We start from the raw sequence: 16,676 nt of genomic DNA, 5'->3' as shown, positions 1-16,676 counted from the left end.
CTTCGGCAGAATTGAGCAATTGGAACACTTCTCTGTCACATTTGTGGTTGTTGGTTTTCTAGAGACTAGTGTTGCTGTTGTTGTGAGTCTTTGCTCTGATTTGAGTAGATTTGGATACCCAAGTACATGGTCCACAGTTTTGGTAGGTTTTTCATTTTATATATATATATATATATATATATATATTTATTGACTAAAACAAAAGAATAAAAAGATGGTTTTGAGATATTTTAAAGTAATTTTTTAAATTTTGAATATAAAATAATTCATTAATGTGTATTTTAATTATAAATATTTATTATGAAATAAGAATTTATAAGAGAAAGAATTAATAAATTTAATAGAATATAACTTAAAGTTAAAATTAGTCATAAAACTTCTAAGAGAAAATAAAAAATTTATAAAACAAAAAATTAGATGTTTCTAAACATATATAGGATGTAAAAATATTTTAGTGTAAATCTTATTTATATGTAAATAATAAAAAAAACATCAATAAATATCTTTTTTTCTATAAATTAATTTTTAGAGAATTCTATAGTATATTATTTTAATAAAAGATTGATGAAGAAAATATTGGCACTGACTTTTATTCAATTTCGTATACAAGAAGGAATGAGTTGTGTTTGACTAAACCACTTGAATTATTCTCAAAAGAATTATATGATGGCGAATGGTTGTACATAGGAAAATACTTTAGTACATTAATCTAGCAAGAAGGTTGGATGGTTTAAGAATTTAAGAGGATTTGAAGGAATACATATAGATATTTTCTTCAAATGGTTTTTTATAGAAGCATTCAGAGAAAAAGGTGGAATACCACAATGAATTGTAAATAGAATTGAGACTCAACAAAAGATCATTAAAGAATTCCATAAGAGTTGGTAGGCTGGGCGTTGAGGTATTTGGGCAACATTTATTAAGTTGAAAGAAAAATATTAGTAGAAAGATATGGACAAAGATGTAGCAAATTTTGTAGAATCTTGTGTGACTTGTTAAGTATATTCAAACATTTGGCATCAAGATGTATTACATCTAACATATCTTTTAGCTTTACATTATAAGTGGATAGTAGATTTAGTGGCAATGCCCATAGAGCTTGGACAAATGAAGTATTTGATACTTACACAAGAAGATTTATCAAATGTAATTGAAGGACAAACATTTAGAACAAAGGGTACTATAAGTATATGCTAATTTTTATTGGAAGATGTTATTTTTTGCTATGTTTATATTGAAAAAATTACAAAAAATAAGGATGAATTGGATACAAGGGAAGTATCAAAATTCTTTAATAGAATAGGAATTAAAATTTCTTCAATACTAATATATAATCTAGAAGGTAATGGTAAGAATAAGCATAGACATTCATCTATGATTAAGGCAATAATAAAGGCATGTAATAGCAAAGCATATGAATAATCTAGACTATTATAATTTGGACTATTGATCAAATTTTAGAACTCATAGTTCAATAATAGATTATTTTCTTTTTGCATTAATATATGAAAAAAAAATCAATAATGTCAATAGAAGAGGTAGTGCCTATATGGAATATATTACTTTGGAAGGATGATCTCAATAGAAAAGAACTTTTAGCATTATGGATTCAATAATTAGAAAGAAGACCTAATAATATTGAAGAGGTAATGGAAAGGTTGAAAGATGCAAGGAAAAAGAATAAAGAAAGATTTCATAAAAAAACATCAACTACAATCTAAAGTAATTGAAGATAGTGATTGAGTGTTAGTTTATGATAATAGCTTAGATAATCAACATAACACAATAAAGAAGTTTGCAAAGAGATGGTTTAGACCTTATGTTGTCAAAAAAATATACAACGATGGAATATACTTGTTACAAGAACTTAATGATATAGAATTGAAGATACATATGGCAGATAAGTAAATCAAATTATTTAAAGAAAGAATTGAAGATATTTATTTTAATGAAAAATAAAATCTATTATAAGAGATTGAAATAGGACTATAGGACTTAAAGATTAAGAATTTTACCAAGATGAAGAATATTCTATATCAATATGATGAAGAAAATTTGATGTATGCTAAAAGATGCAAAAGTTCAGGGAGGATAGATGTTATGATATAACATGGCTAATAGGTGAAAAAGTGAAGAAAATATTATATTATATAATATATTATTTCAAAATATTATAAAAATAGATCCAAATTTTTTTAGATCTATTTATCTTGAAAATATAGATAATAGTCAAAAGGTAGTAAAATTAAAAAAGTAACTTTTACCTTTTTATAAAGTAGGTTTTTATTTATTTTTTAGGGATATAAATAAGACCATAAATAGATCCAAAAAATTTCATCCATAGATATACTATCAAATTTATTTTTTTTAAATATAAATATTTTTTTAATTATATAAAATCAAATTTACTAAAATAATCCTAACTTTGTAAAGCTTTTATAAAGTCATTATAAATTCAAATTTCTCAAAATCCATGCTTAAAGAAATCCTATGAAGTTGTCTTTTAAATTCCATTCTTTGATTTGCAAAAAAATCTTTGAGACTATAAATAACTATTTATGGATTTATTTATAAATAAAGCCATAAATAAGGCTATAAAAGAATAATTATTTTTTATTATGTGCTATAAATTTGAGCGTCATCAAATAGTTAGATTAAAGGTTATTGAAGTTTAAGTGAGTTGGGATCTCAAAAATGGGATTTTAAAGGCTAGTGAGGGTTTCTATAATCTTTAACAATTTGTTAGTTGAATTGAAGTGAAATTTGTACATATAAATAGTAGACTTGATTTTCAACATACATGTGAATTTTGAAAGGCATTTAATAGTGGAATTAAGAGATTTTGGCTCAAAGAGATTGGTATTAAGATTGAAGAAGAAGGCTCACTAATATCCAAGGAAATTTTAGGATTTATCTTCTATTTGGTAAATTTGATCTTTTTAAAAATATTTGTATTTATTATCAAATTATTTATTAAAAATTATTCAAATTTGAATTGAAATTAATAGTTTGATTGTTATTTATAGAAGTTTCAATCTACCATAGGATTAGGTAAGAATTTGTTTAAGATTTAGAATTGGTTTAGGATCTAAGATTTAATTAGGATTTGTCTAGGATTTTTCTAGGATTTGATTAGGATTTTTTAAAATTTTATTTAGGATATGTCTAGAATTTTTTTATGATTTGTCAAAGATTTGATTAGATTTTTTTAAAACTTTATTTAGAATTTGTCTAGAATTTTTTTAGGATTTGATTAAAATTAAATTAAGATTTATTAAAGAAATTTTTGTATTTTTTATAATTTATTTTAAAAAATTAATTAGATTTAATTAATATTTGATTATATTTGTTAAGCTTTAAATTATATTTATATATAATCCTATTAGAATTTTTAGGACTTATTATTGTAATTTTCTTTTACTTTCTATAGTTAGGTGCTCAACATATTTTCAAGTAAGACTTCACATAATACAACACCATATACACAATGACTAGATTAGAAGAACCTTTTAGATAATGACACCATTCTTGAAATGAATCCACAATTACAAGTTCTTTATCATGGATCTTTTAGTTAATCTTAGTTTTTAAAAAATTCTCACAATAAAAAGATATTAGATGGAACTTATTATCTATTCCTATTTGTAGCAATACTATACTAATAGCAAAGTCTAATGTGTTTGTTTTATAAAGAACACCTTAGAAAAGTCCATACAAAAGATTGTTGCAAATATAAATAATTTCTTTAAGACATCAAAAGATACTTCAACTTCTTTTTTCTACTAAAGCTTACATATTAGATGTATAAAAAGAGTTGCAACTTGAGAAAAGTTCTTGATGAAGATGCAATAATGATTGGAAAATCTCAAAAAATGTTATACGTCTCTAACTATTTTTGAGATCTTCCAATATATGATAGTCTAGTCCTTCTTGGGATCTATCATAAGGCAATCGTTTCAAATAATATATCTTAAGAAGTCAACTTGAGTAATATTAAATATATACTTTTTAATTTTGGCATATAATTTTGTATTTTTAAGTTTTTATAATACATAAAAAATATATAATTCATGCTCTTTTATATTCTTAAAATAGATTAAAATATTTTTTAGATAATAGATGAAAAAATCATCAAGAAATTCATAAAAGACATTACTCATAAGATGTTGAAAAGCAATTGGTGTATTTGTGTGTCTAAAATATGTCACATAATGTTTGAAATGCCCATACTTTATTTGAAATGTAATTTTATATTCATCTCCTTCTTTAATGTATATCAAATTGTATGCTCCTTATAGATCTATTTTTCTATAAATCTTTGTTTAATTAAGTCAATCAAAAAGTCTTGAAATAAAAAAATAGAAGATATCTATTTTTTATAGTGATCTTATTGAATCCTCAATAGTCCACATACATCTATAAAGATCCATTTTTTTTCTTTACAAATAAGATGGGAGCTTCTATTGAAAAATTAGAATGGCATATGAATTTTTTAGTTAAATTCTCCTTAATATATTCCTTAAGTGTAGTCAATTTGATTTTTAATAAATTATAGATTCGTCCAAATAGTAGTTGAATTTCTTAAAGATTAACAGAATAGTTATAGAAGTGATGCTCTAAAGAAATATTTGCATTTTTTTTTCAAAAATATCTTCATAATCTTGATATCAGCTTAAAATGCTACTTGAAGTCTTTTTTCTATCAAAAATAGATATAGCATATATAACAAAAATTGACATTTCTTTTGCAACATGTATAAAAGCTCTTAGACCTAACAATAAGACTTTGGTTATATTGGACTTATGAATTTTTACTTCATTAAAAAAATTATAAGAAAAATTTAAATTATAAGAAATCTAATCTTTTTGAATATTATACTTCTTTAGCCATGAAAATCCTAAAATAATTAGATTAGAAGGAAATCTAATGATATTAAATATTATCAAGCTATTATAATTTTTAATTGATATATCTAAAAGAATTATTTTATAGATAATTTTTTCAAATGATAACAAACAACCATCTATGAATTTTACATATATGTATTTATTTTTTTAATTAAATATATTTTATATTTTAATAAAGACTTTATCTATTAAAAAAATAAGACTCTTGAATTTAAAAAAATAAAGACTTTGTGATTTTTTTGGCTTTAACCAAACTTCTTTTGTAAAATAAGATAAATGATTTGAGTAGAGAATAAAACCTTTATTAAGTTTTAGGTAATATTCTAGCTATATGATTTCTATTGTATTTGGAAAAACTCATTTTTTGACACCTTATCTTCTTTGGTAACTATGCTCTTTATTTTGTGATTATGTTGCTTCTTAAGACAATATTGATGAGTGTGCTTGGATTTTCTATAATAAAAGTATAATCCTTTTTGACAACATCGAGTCTTTTCTTGCTCAATAAGAAATTTAAAATGTACTATATCAATTTGCATACATTCTAGCCTTAATAAATAAGCTTTTGAAAACTTGGAGATTATCATTATATCTTCATTTGTACTTCTTCAATCAAATCTTTATTCTTGGCATCTTTCAAAGAGTCAATTTTTATATGCAATGGCTTGAGTAATAAATTATTTTAATGAGGTTATTCTCAATAATTTCAACAATAAATCTTTAATATTGTCTTTCAATACATATCAAAATTGATTAATAAGGGCTTTGTCATTTCAATCCATAGTACAAGAAAAATTTTAGAATTTTACAATATATATGCTAGTTAAATATAATCTTTGTTATAAAGATAAGAATTTGGTCTCTATTATCTTTTTTCAATCATTTTTTTCAAATGTAGTCATAAAAACTTCTAAAAATGAATTCAAATCATAAAAGAATCATGAATCCTTTTCTATCAAAAGTATAAATAATAAAAAAAATAGCTTTCAGATAGAATTGTATCTATGAATCCAACTTGAGTAAATCCGTCAAAACATTAGAAAGGTGCAACTTTAGATAGAACTACAATTGTTGTAAAAATTCTCAAAACTATGATCTTGTTTTGCCAAATTTTTTAAGCATATTTATCTTTAATTCTTTTACATTTTTAGTAATAAGTCTATTTGGATTTTGTTGTCAATTTAATCTACTTACTTCTCTCATTTGTATAACTTTTTAGCATAAAATCTAAACCTCATTGTTGACTTCTTCGATACATATAAGTAAAGACAAAATTCATCTTTCAATCCAAATTACAAGATGGCCTCAATTAAGAGTTTCTTATAATTGGTGGTATGAAGTAGAAATATCAAGAACAATAACAAAAGAAGCACAATATAAAACAAGTGAAATAAGTGCAATTAAACAATTATACATTATAAAACTAATCACAATCTATTTATTAGATTTTTATCTAATAACATAAAAATAAAATAAAATAAAATAAAAATATATGTATTTTTAGATATTTTCCTATGTTTTTTATTTTTTATAGTAATAAAATCAATTTAAATCAACTATAAATCCTATTTTCTATACAACTAATTAAAAAGACATGAAGTTCTTTTTCATACGTCTTCTAACTACTAACTAACATTTATAGTTTTTTATAACTAATACATATAGATAGAAGGTCAAAATAATTATTGATCTTAATAAGTAACCTTTAATACTTTAATAATAAGTAAAAATACTAAATCAATTAAGATAATTACCTCTAAGACTTATTAAGACTCCAATTTTACAATTAACATTCTAATTTTTAATTTGTCTAAAGATTTCTATACTATTTACCATATATTGTAATTTTAAGTACTTTAAATATATCTTTTTGTTCTAAAATAACTAGTGAGTCAATTTAATGACTTACAATAAGAATAGTACTTCCATGATTTATATTAGAAATACATGAGATTTCAATCGTAAGAATGTTGGCAAGCTCATGACAATCTATAGTAGTTGCAAATCTATTATTACTTTTAATGAGAATATCATTTATAATTTTTTCTTTCATAGACAATTCAAATAATCTCATAAGTCATATTAAAAAAAGATAATATGCAATCTTTAATATATAATAAAAAGTTTCACAAAGAAGAGTAGTTGACTCTCTTTAAAGAAATGAAATTATTGTTAGATAATTAAATTATTAGTTTAAAAGTGGGTAGTTTGCATCCTTTAAAATATAATAATAGAAGTGGAATAATCCACTCACTTCTAAAAACAAAAAAATAATAATGACTTAGTACTATTAATAAACTATCAAGGATATAAATTTTAAAGAATCAAAAGATCAATACACTCTTGTATTACTTGAAAAGACTAAAACATTATTCAAAGATGGTATAATATTAAATTAAAATAGCTATTGCCAAAGACAAGAAGATTGGACAGTCTTAAAATAAGACTAAAAACTAGAAAAGAATTGATAATATTGAAGAAGACTTCACTCTTGCTTTCATATATACTATGTGGCCTCTAACATGTGTCGAATTTATAAGACATATTTTTTAACTTGTAAAGTAAGTTTTTTAAATGCACACCACATAGGTAGCTTGTACCATAAGCTACCAATATATACAACATATGATTAACTTATTAGCCAAGTTTTTAACCTATTAATCAACTAAAAATACAAATAAAGTCAAAGCCGCATCTATGAAGCTTCTAGAAAGCTTCTCTACAAGATATTATAATTTATGTACTTTAATCTACTTCAATTTATTTATATTATCTAGATAACTATATATATATATCTATGATACGTAATCAATTAGAGATATAGTATTATTAATTTTCTATATAAATAAATTTAAATTTATTATTAATACCTTATTATTTTATTTCAATATTATATATTATAATGAATTTAATATAAAAATATTGTTACAACGTGTCTTTAATTTTTTTTTCAATACAAAGAAATCATTAGCTTTAGAAGAATTCAAATTAATATAATTTTTTATATTTTTTAAATTTAAAAATGATTTTTAAATCAAAAAATATTACAATTTTAAATAATTATATTAACAAAATAATCTTTGATAAATTAAAAAAATTATAATATTTTATAATAAGATTATATATTATATGTATATATATAATATTAATAATAATAAAATATAGTTAATATCACAATTTAATTTTAAAACATAAAATTAGATTAATACATAATTTTGTTAAAGTAAGTCCAAAGCTACACTTACATTCTTTAAAAAAATAAATTGGACTATTTTGGTTTCAAATAAAATAAAATATTTTAGATAATATTTCTAATAAAATTTAATATAAATCTTATTTTATATTAAATTATTTTTTATTAAATAGAATATTGAAAGATTTTTTAAAATGGAGTGATTTCAAATTTATATAAATTTTATTAGAATGCATGATTTTTGGCAAATCTTGCTTATTCTTTTTAAAAATTTAAGAATATATATTATCAAATTTATACTGGATTAATTTTAATATAAAGATTTTATAAATTATTTTTTAGTTTTTAGTTTTTTTGAAAAATAGATGCTAAGATTTAAAATTTATATTTATTCCTTGTAATTTAGAATTTAATCTTTAAAAAAAATTAAATAAATAAGAAATTAATCTTAAATAAAAATATATGAACCTATATATGAATAAAAATATTTAAATAAGCTATTTGATTTATTGGATTACATTGTATTTGGATATTATCTAATAAATATAAAATATAATACAACCAATAATATTAAATGTAATCTAATCAAAATGTTTAGATAGGCTATTTAATTTATCTAATATTCATTAAAGAATTTTCTAACCAATATATTTTTGTAGAATATTTAAATTCTATATAGAAAGTAATCTAATAAATTTATTTTGAATATGGCTCAATTTTAAATTTCTAATTATAGATTTAAATTAGCTACTTCTATTTTATCAATATCAAATAATATAATTTATATAGTGAAATAAGCTGATTGTTTGATTGACCCATGTATTCAGTGAAGCAACCCATTCATCATCATGAGTTGCAGATCCAATCATTTTTTTTTTTTGGTTTTCAACCAATATGAATCTAACAAAAAAAAAATGTTTTGATGATGGTTAGGATGAGTAGGTAAATTTAGTAAATGTCCGAAATAATAAAGCTAAAATTAAATTAAATAATAACTTAATCAAATTATATCTAATATCAACTATTTATGAAGAATAATATGAATTATTGGATTTTTTTTATCTTGTCATGGTAAATATTAATTTTTTTAAGGTTAAATGAAATATATTAGTTTTATTACAAAAAAATATAATTAAAATATTTTTTCAAAAATTCTTATGTTACTATTAACATAAATGTAATTCTTTAAATGGTTTCTTTTATGTTTCATAATTATTTTATAAATATTTCTTAAAATGATATATATATATATATATATATATATATATATATGTATGTATGTATAATAATTACTTTAATTAATTTAAAATTCTAAAACCAACTTTAATTAGAAATTTAAGCAAGATTATATTGACTACCAAAGAAGTGATTAAATGACATAAAAGTCTCCAATTTTTTTATTAATATAATTTATAAATTATATTAATCTATAAATTTTATTTAATCCGATTATTTATTTATTTACATATATATATATATATATATTTTTTCATAATATATATTAACATAAAAAAAATCATAAAATATTTTACAATTATGAGTTAAAATATTATATGGTTTTTATAAATAATTCTATCCATTTTGAAATAACCAAAGTATAATATAATCAAGACAAATTGTTATATCCTTATAATACAATCACACAAAAAAAAGTATGCATGCTTTCTACACTTGTGGTGTCTTGAAGGCTTTCTAACTATCTAAATTGCATCTGCATTGTGTTAAGCCATTAAGACATGTTAACAATAATTACTACAAGAAAAAGCAATAAGACATATAATAAATAAAATCCATAAAACATATTATAAATCTATAAATAGCACAACATGATTATTTTCACTAATTTTACAATTGTAATCTAATTTTACCAGGAATCCATAAAATATCACCACAAAATCAGAAACAAAAACACAACCAAAAATCCACACATTCTCAGACACATGTAAACATGGCAAGTGAAAAAAAAAAAAAAAAAAAAAAAAAAAAAACACCTCGATACAAACTCTATGAAACCAATTGGATCCTCTTCACCGAAAACTCCCAGCCCCATTTGCTACACACAAAACCTCAAAACCACCTTCAAAACAGTCCCATCTGAAGTGTGAAATTCCTGATAATTCATGCAACGCATCGGATTTTCAGTACTCCAACATTAACCCACTGCACTGTTGTTTGTGTACAGGCACTGATTTGATACTCAGTTTGTGGCTAACCATGATGAACTGCTAGGCAAGAGCAAAGCATGACGTAAGAACCCACTTTAGAAAAAGCTCAAACTCTGAGTGAGAACTGGAAGCGTGGGACCTGGGAAGGCCACATCGCTTTCTAGTAAATATTGAGTGTCGAAATCATGTTCGGATGGAATGTCCTACCTTGATTGCGAGCCTAGTCGGCATCGTGTTGCTCAACGATGTAGTGTGAATTGGAAAGCATTTCTGCTGAGTGCATGACGAGGAAGTCGTGGTTTTGAGTCGCTGGTATGGATATGGCTTTGATTGAGGGATGATTCTAACAGTTTCGTGTTACTGCAGTTCCTGTGTGTGTGAGGTTACGCAGTCATTTAGGGATAACGACAGTGAGCTGAAGGTGCGTGCCACCACGTCGTTGTACTCCGCCCCCTCATAAACGTGATTACTGGGTGAGATAATCATTCCGATTCGTTGTGTTCCACCGGCTTAGACGGGGTCGGAACATTCCGCCTCACCTCTCAATCGCACGAACAAACGGCTTTACACATTTCTTCGTACTTGGGCAACGAATCACTGGCATGAGGTGGAAGTTTCAGTAACTTTTAATTTTTAATTTTAATTTTAATCGTAGAGACATTTTTAGTTTCGAAGGCTAACGAGATTAATCTCAAATGGATCTATACTCATCCGGTCCAGTGTCCGAAGGTTATCATTACTGTTAATCGTAACCTAATGTCATCCGGCGTACTTTCGGTTCTGTGGAGAATGAATATCTGCACTACCGAGGATCATAACCGTTGTTTAACTGCTCGGCAGATGGTGCTTTCCAATTTGAGTATTCATGCATAGGTGAAAAAATCCAATTCGGCTCAAGAGCTGGTTTTATGTGTGTGTGTCTCAGCTGCGTGTGTTGACTCCCACTTGTGTACTCAAAAACGATCCACGTGAACCGCCCATGTTTGCTTCTTCTGTTGCCTCGGAAACGTTGCGAGGAGACAATCTATCAATGATCAAGTTGCTAGATTCAGATCTGTATAAGTAAACATTGTTCACATATCATATCGTGCATGAGCAGTTTTACTTGGTGTGTTGTGGATCATAATCGTTTGAAGATGTTCTGTACATCACATATCAGCAGAACCATGACTTAATCTCAACTTGTAGTGGATGTTTTCCTTTTAGTTTTAACACCGCCCACGCGCATCCGGTTGGCCCAATCATTGTGAATCGCTTCACATCAGAAATTCTCAAACTCCGATGCATTGTCCCAACACGAGTACCCAAACATACGTACAAGGCTTTTGACAACTCGCTGCTGGTACTAATTCCAGAAAGACACAACTTGGCATAGTGATTTGTACAATGTTCGCAGAAGACAAAGTAGAAGGGTCGGGACTTGTTCTCGGGTAGCTGTCAATGCACAATACGAAAGTGGCTGTGGCCAAGTCTTTGGCAATATGACATAGATCCCTTTTGCATCTCTGTTTGAAACCATCGCACCTTAAATGGTGCTTCGACTATACAAACTATGTGATCAATTTTTTCTGAAGAAAATGGACGCCAGCACCACATTGGCTCAATTAATGCATGAGATATTATTTTGTGTATGTGTATGTGTGTGTGGATTTTTTTAATCTGATCTTCTTTCTTAGATAATAAATGCGTGGAATTGTTTGCATATGAAGTTGGTTATGATAAAGTCGAAAGACAAGGCTCACACAGCCTGCTTCAACTTTGTACCATGCAGCAACAGTGCAGCCAAAAGTTCGAGAGATGTGATGACTTCGTTTCTGGAGCCTGAATCCTTTTGGGTTATTGGCTTTATTGACCTGGCTCATCAAATTTGCAGAGGAGAATTCAATGACATTGCTTCTGAGGTTCGTGGAAAGACTTCTGGTTCGCGACGTCCTGAGGAGTATCTAAAAGGAGCTTCAGAGCAGCATGCATATCCTCATTGTGGACCAGCTCCTGTCTACGTCGAATCGTTCAGGAGATGGTCGTGGAACAAAGACTGGCAACAGAGGATTTGCAGGGTGGGACTATGTTGTACGTTGCTAAGACATACGATCAAAGAATGCAATTACATCTCAATTTGACTACTTTCGAAGCACTAGAAATTTTATATACATTAAATAACATGGTCTTACCATCATCCTGATTAAGCGGCAATTAAGGATATCCCTCATCGGCAAACCTTGGCAAACCAAATTCTCTTTAACACCAATTTCTCAAGAAACTTCTACTGTAGGCTGGTTGGGAATAGGTTAAAACTGTAGAGGCTGTACTACTTTGAGGGGGGGGGGGGGGGGGGGGGGGGGGGGGGGACGGGGAGGATCGTTTACTCATCTTTTGGTTAGAAGTTGCCATTTCGCGCTTACAAGTTCAGTGAGCGTGCCAGATGACTTATTACCAGACGAAGACTTGCATTGCAAAATATAGCTGCAAAACTTACCATCGATCTAGAGTAGGCTGTTCTGGTTACACCGCTTCAAGAACTACTAGTGGGCCTCTGCAGTGGTTTGCGAATGGGGATTCATGGTTCCTCGTCCGATACAACTGAGGGTTACGAGGAGAATTTCTTGCATGTTGTTTCTGGCTGTGCACAACTTGGCTTATGCAACTTCGAGTATGCTCACATATGCCCACCGCCCAGAGGAGATGATAAATAAAAGCTAGAGTTGTTGCTCCTGGCATTCACTTCCACTCTAGATACTGGTTCTTCTTCGTGCTCTGTGATTATTGTACTGCCTTACTTAAGCGAAAATTTGTACATCTAGTTGGTCAATGTACATTTTAGTGTCGTAGTATCTTCGTATCGCCAGAGGAGGATGGACTAAGGAAACTGAGTACCGTCATTTATAGAGCCGCATATAATTACGCGCTTCATGTGCTGAATGCTTGAGTGGGAGACGTTTCTCACGTACTCAGTTCTACAGCACTTGCTCGACAATGCATCGGAACGCCGTGTATGGGCATGATGAATGGGCCAAGCACAAGTCCTGCTGGCGCCACGGGCGCCATCTTAAGACCATATTTGCTTCCCGACCAATCGTTGCGACAGGTCCACCTGTGGCTTTCTGCACTCTGATTGCAGTGTTCGTGGTGATTTTCAATCACTCAGTGTTGGTGGGTCATTTCCCTGTCTGGGTGCCGGTGATTCAAGTGGCATCAATCCCTTTCGCCCTCACCTCTTCGGTTCTATCACTTCTCCTCGTGTTCCGCACGAACAGTTCCTACAACAGGTTCGATGAAGCTAGAAAGGCATGGGGATCCAATGTCAATAGAACCAGGGACTTAGCTAGGCAGGCTCTCACATGGATCCGGAGCCCTGCGGACTTGCCAAAGTTGCACTGTCTTTTGCGGCACATTAAAGCATATTCTTATTGTCTAAAAGACCACCTGACGCAAGACAACACTCTCCGAGAAGAGCTTGCAAAAGTACTGGAGCCAACTGAGCTTGAACTCGTTCTCAGCTCGAAGCATCGTCCGAATTACGTTATGCAGGTAATGTCTGAGCTAATCAAACAGTGCAAGGTTTCGGAATGGGAGAGCATGAGTATGGACAGGAATCTCACCCAGTTCCACGACAATGTGGGTGCATGTGAGCGACTTTTCAAAACACCTATCCCGGTGGCGTATACAAGGCTGACTTCCCGAGTATTGTCACTATGGCACATCTCCTTGCCTTTTGCACTCTGGAATAGTTGCCATTGGCTCACGATCCCTGCCACATTCTTCAGCAGTGCAGCGTTGTTCTACATCGAGGAAGTCGGTGTGCTGATCGAGGAGCCCTTCTGGATTCTAGCTCTGATGTCTATCAGCGACGGCATTTGCTCTGCTTTAGATGGTCTTGTGGCAGCACACCAAGAGACACGACTAGTGTGGGGAGTTCATCCACAAGCTGTCTGTAAGAAGGATCATGTTGTGATCACTTTCGAGAATTCCAGGTCATGTGCATCAGACGGATTTCGCCCCCAACATGACTACATTGACGTTGCCATGACCAGGGTAAACTCAGTTAGCTAAACTTAGTTCGACAGATTAATTCTTAGCTGTACCTCGCACATCTTTGTACAATCTAGAAGGTGCCGGATCATCCTTGTTTGCTGGGAGCGATCGATTGATCGTCGAGCAGTTGCAGCTTAAGGTAGGATTGGCTTTAAGGGTTAGTCATCGAACCCTTTGTTAAGCATCAAACTCAACACTGGCGAAGTGTGTAAATTTCTGAGGCATCAATGCTCCCTCTCTCCGGAGCTGCATACCTCTGTTCGAAACCTGCGAATATGATCGACGTAAACCCTAGTTTTTACGGTCTAGCCCTAAGAAATGAGGATGTTAGCGACCCTATAACCTGCTGAAGATACTGTATGATTCTGATGACAAACTCTATGTTAACAAGTCTTTCGGTTAAACTCAAGAGAGCACCCAGAGTTTCTCAAAAAAAATCCTCGAGGATTTGTGAAACATCTGCTTATTTTGTTCTGCATTGTGGTAATGGAAACATCTTAAACTATCAGGGAACAGTCTGCTGGTTTTTAGTTTGTGGAATATAAGGCTATACCATCCTGCAGTACTGCATCCTGCACTAAAATAAGTTGTTAGAATGAATAATAAAACACAGCAAGAAATTATATATATATATATATATATATATACATACATATATTTACACTGTTTCATTCAATCATTTTGCGCCTTGAATCTTACAACTAAATTTTGAATGTTTTTGGTGTAAGCACGCACAGAATATGTTGGATTTCAATGCCACGTAACTGTGAATCAGATTGGATCCCCTGTAGTCAAAATGGGTACAACAAGAAGTTTTTTTGGTTTCTTTTAAGAAAAAAGAAAGAAAAAAGATTGGTGGTGTAACATTACCTCGTTATATATATATATATATATATATATATATTACTCAACTCCAAAGACCAGTAAAGAGTGGCAGCCTTGGTATTATCACAACACAGCCTTCAAACTGTTCTATTGTTCTTCAATGCCACATACTCCGATCAGCTAGCTCCAAACATTTGAATTCTAGGTAGAAAATAAAATAAAATAAAATAAAATAATTCTTAATGGTCTTTCTCTTTGTGTCACATAAGAGTATCTTTTTTTCTGGAGGATGGTGGGCGAGGCATTCACATCAAGTCTTTCGGATAAACTATTAGTGTGATATTAGAAAGAAGAATTAATCTTTCTTTCCTTCTTCTCGTTTTGTCCAAAAATGAGAATCTTTTGTTTGTTTTTTTTGTTTTTTTTTTTCTTATGTCCCTCACCAGCATTGTTCTACCGAATGAAGGCTGACCACCCCATAGATTATATTCGATTATATTAGTTGGACGAAGCGTGATTAGCAATTAAAGCTTAGATTATCGAGAGATCAAGAGCCACAGCTGATAAAGCAATATGTATGGTAGTTGAGCTGCCCCTCAACCCTAGTTTTTGGGCTATCCCATTTCTAATTTTGACAAGCTTTGAACTAATATTAGACAGGTTCAAAATTACCATAAACTGTAAGAGGTCGGTAAGTGGTATTGAGGACTGCAATTTTCCTCAATGAAGTTCATGCTTTAAATCCCTATTGAGACATTCCTACAGATATTTTTATTATTTAAGTTGAAGAATTTTTATTTCAAATTTTTCAAATTTTTCTATGTTAATAAAAGGGATCTTCATATCTAGAATTCCAATTTTTTTTGAATTGGTTTAAAATGATTTTATCAAGATTCCCTACTTGGTGAATAAAGACCCTCTTTAAAAGCCAAGGTCTTTGGATATAGTACAAAGCAAGAAAAGATAGATACAATCTTTATTGTGGTATAACATTGAATTCTTTTTAATTTTTTTATAACTTTAAAATATTTTATATTTAATTAAAATTTACCAAAAACACAAGAGCTATTCTAAAAGAATTTAAGAATACTTAGTTATATTTTGCTAATTATAAATAAATATTATAGATATAAATATTTTTATTATTTTTGAAATTAGATCAAAAAATTAAATTTGATTTTTTAACTTCAAAACTTACTAATTATTTCTAAAATTTTATTGACCACAAATCACTTTTTTTAATTAAATTTAAATTTGATTTATATATCATATTTTAATTAAATACGTATTTACATTCTAAATGATTATTTAGTTGAAATATATTTAAGTTATTTTCAATAGCATTTAATAAATTTAATTACAAAATTAATGGGATATATATTTTTTAAGATGTAGATTCATGTTATGATAATTTATAGTTGTAAGTTATGATTGATATTTGAAATCAGATAGCATAAAATAATTATTAAAAAAAAAGGTTTGTTAACTAAATAATAATTATAAAAATGATAAAAAGAAAAAGTAAACCAAAAAAATCAAGGTAAATATATTATC

The sequence above is a fragment of the Physcomitrium patens genome, chromosome 1 (genome assembly GCF_059467195.1).
Source record: "Physcomitrium patens ecotype Gransden chromosome 1, ASM5946719v1, whole genome shotgun sequence".
Classification (NCBI taxonomy): domain Eukaryota; kingdom Viridiplantae; phylum Streptophyta; class Bryopsida; order Funariales; family Funariaceae; genus Physcomitrium; species Physcomitrium patens.
Note: the sequence above shows the minus strand (reverse complement) of the source record.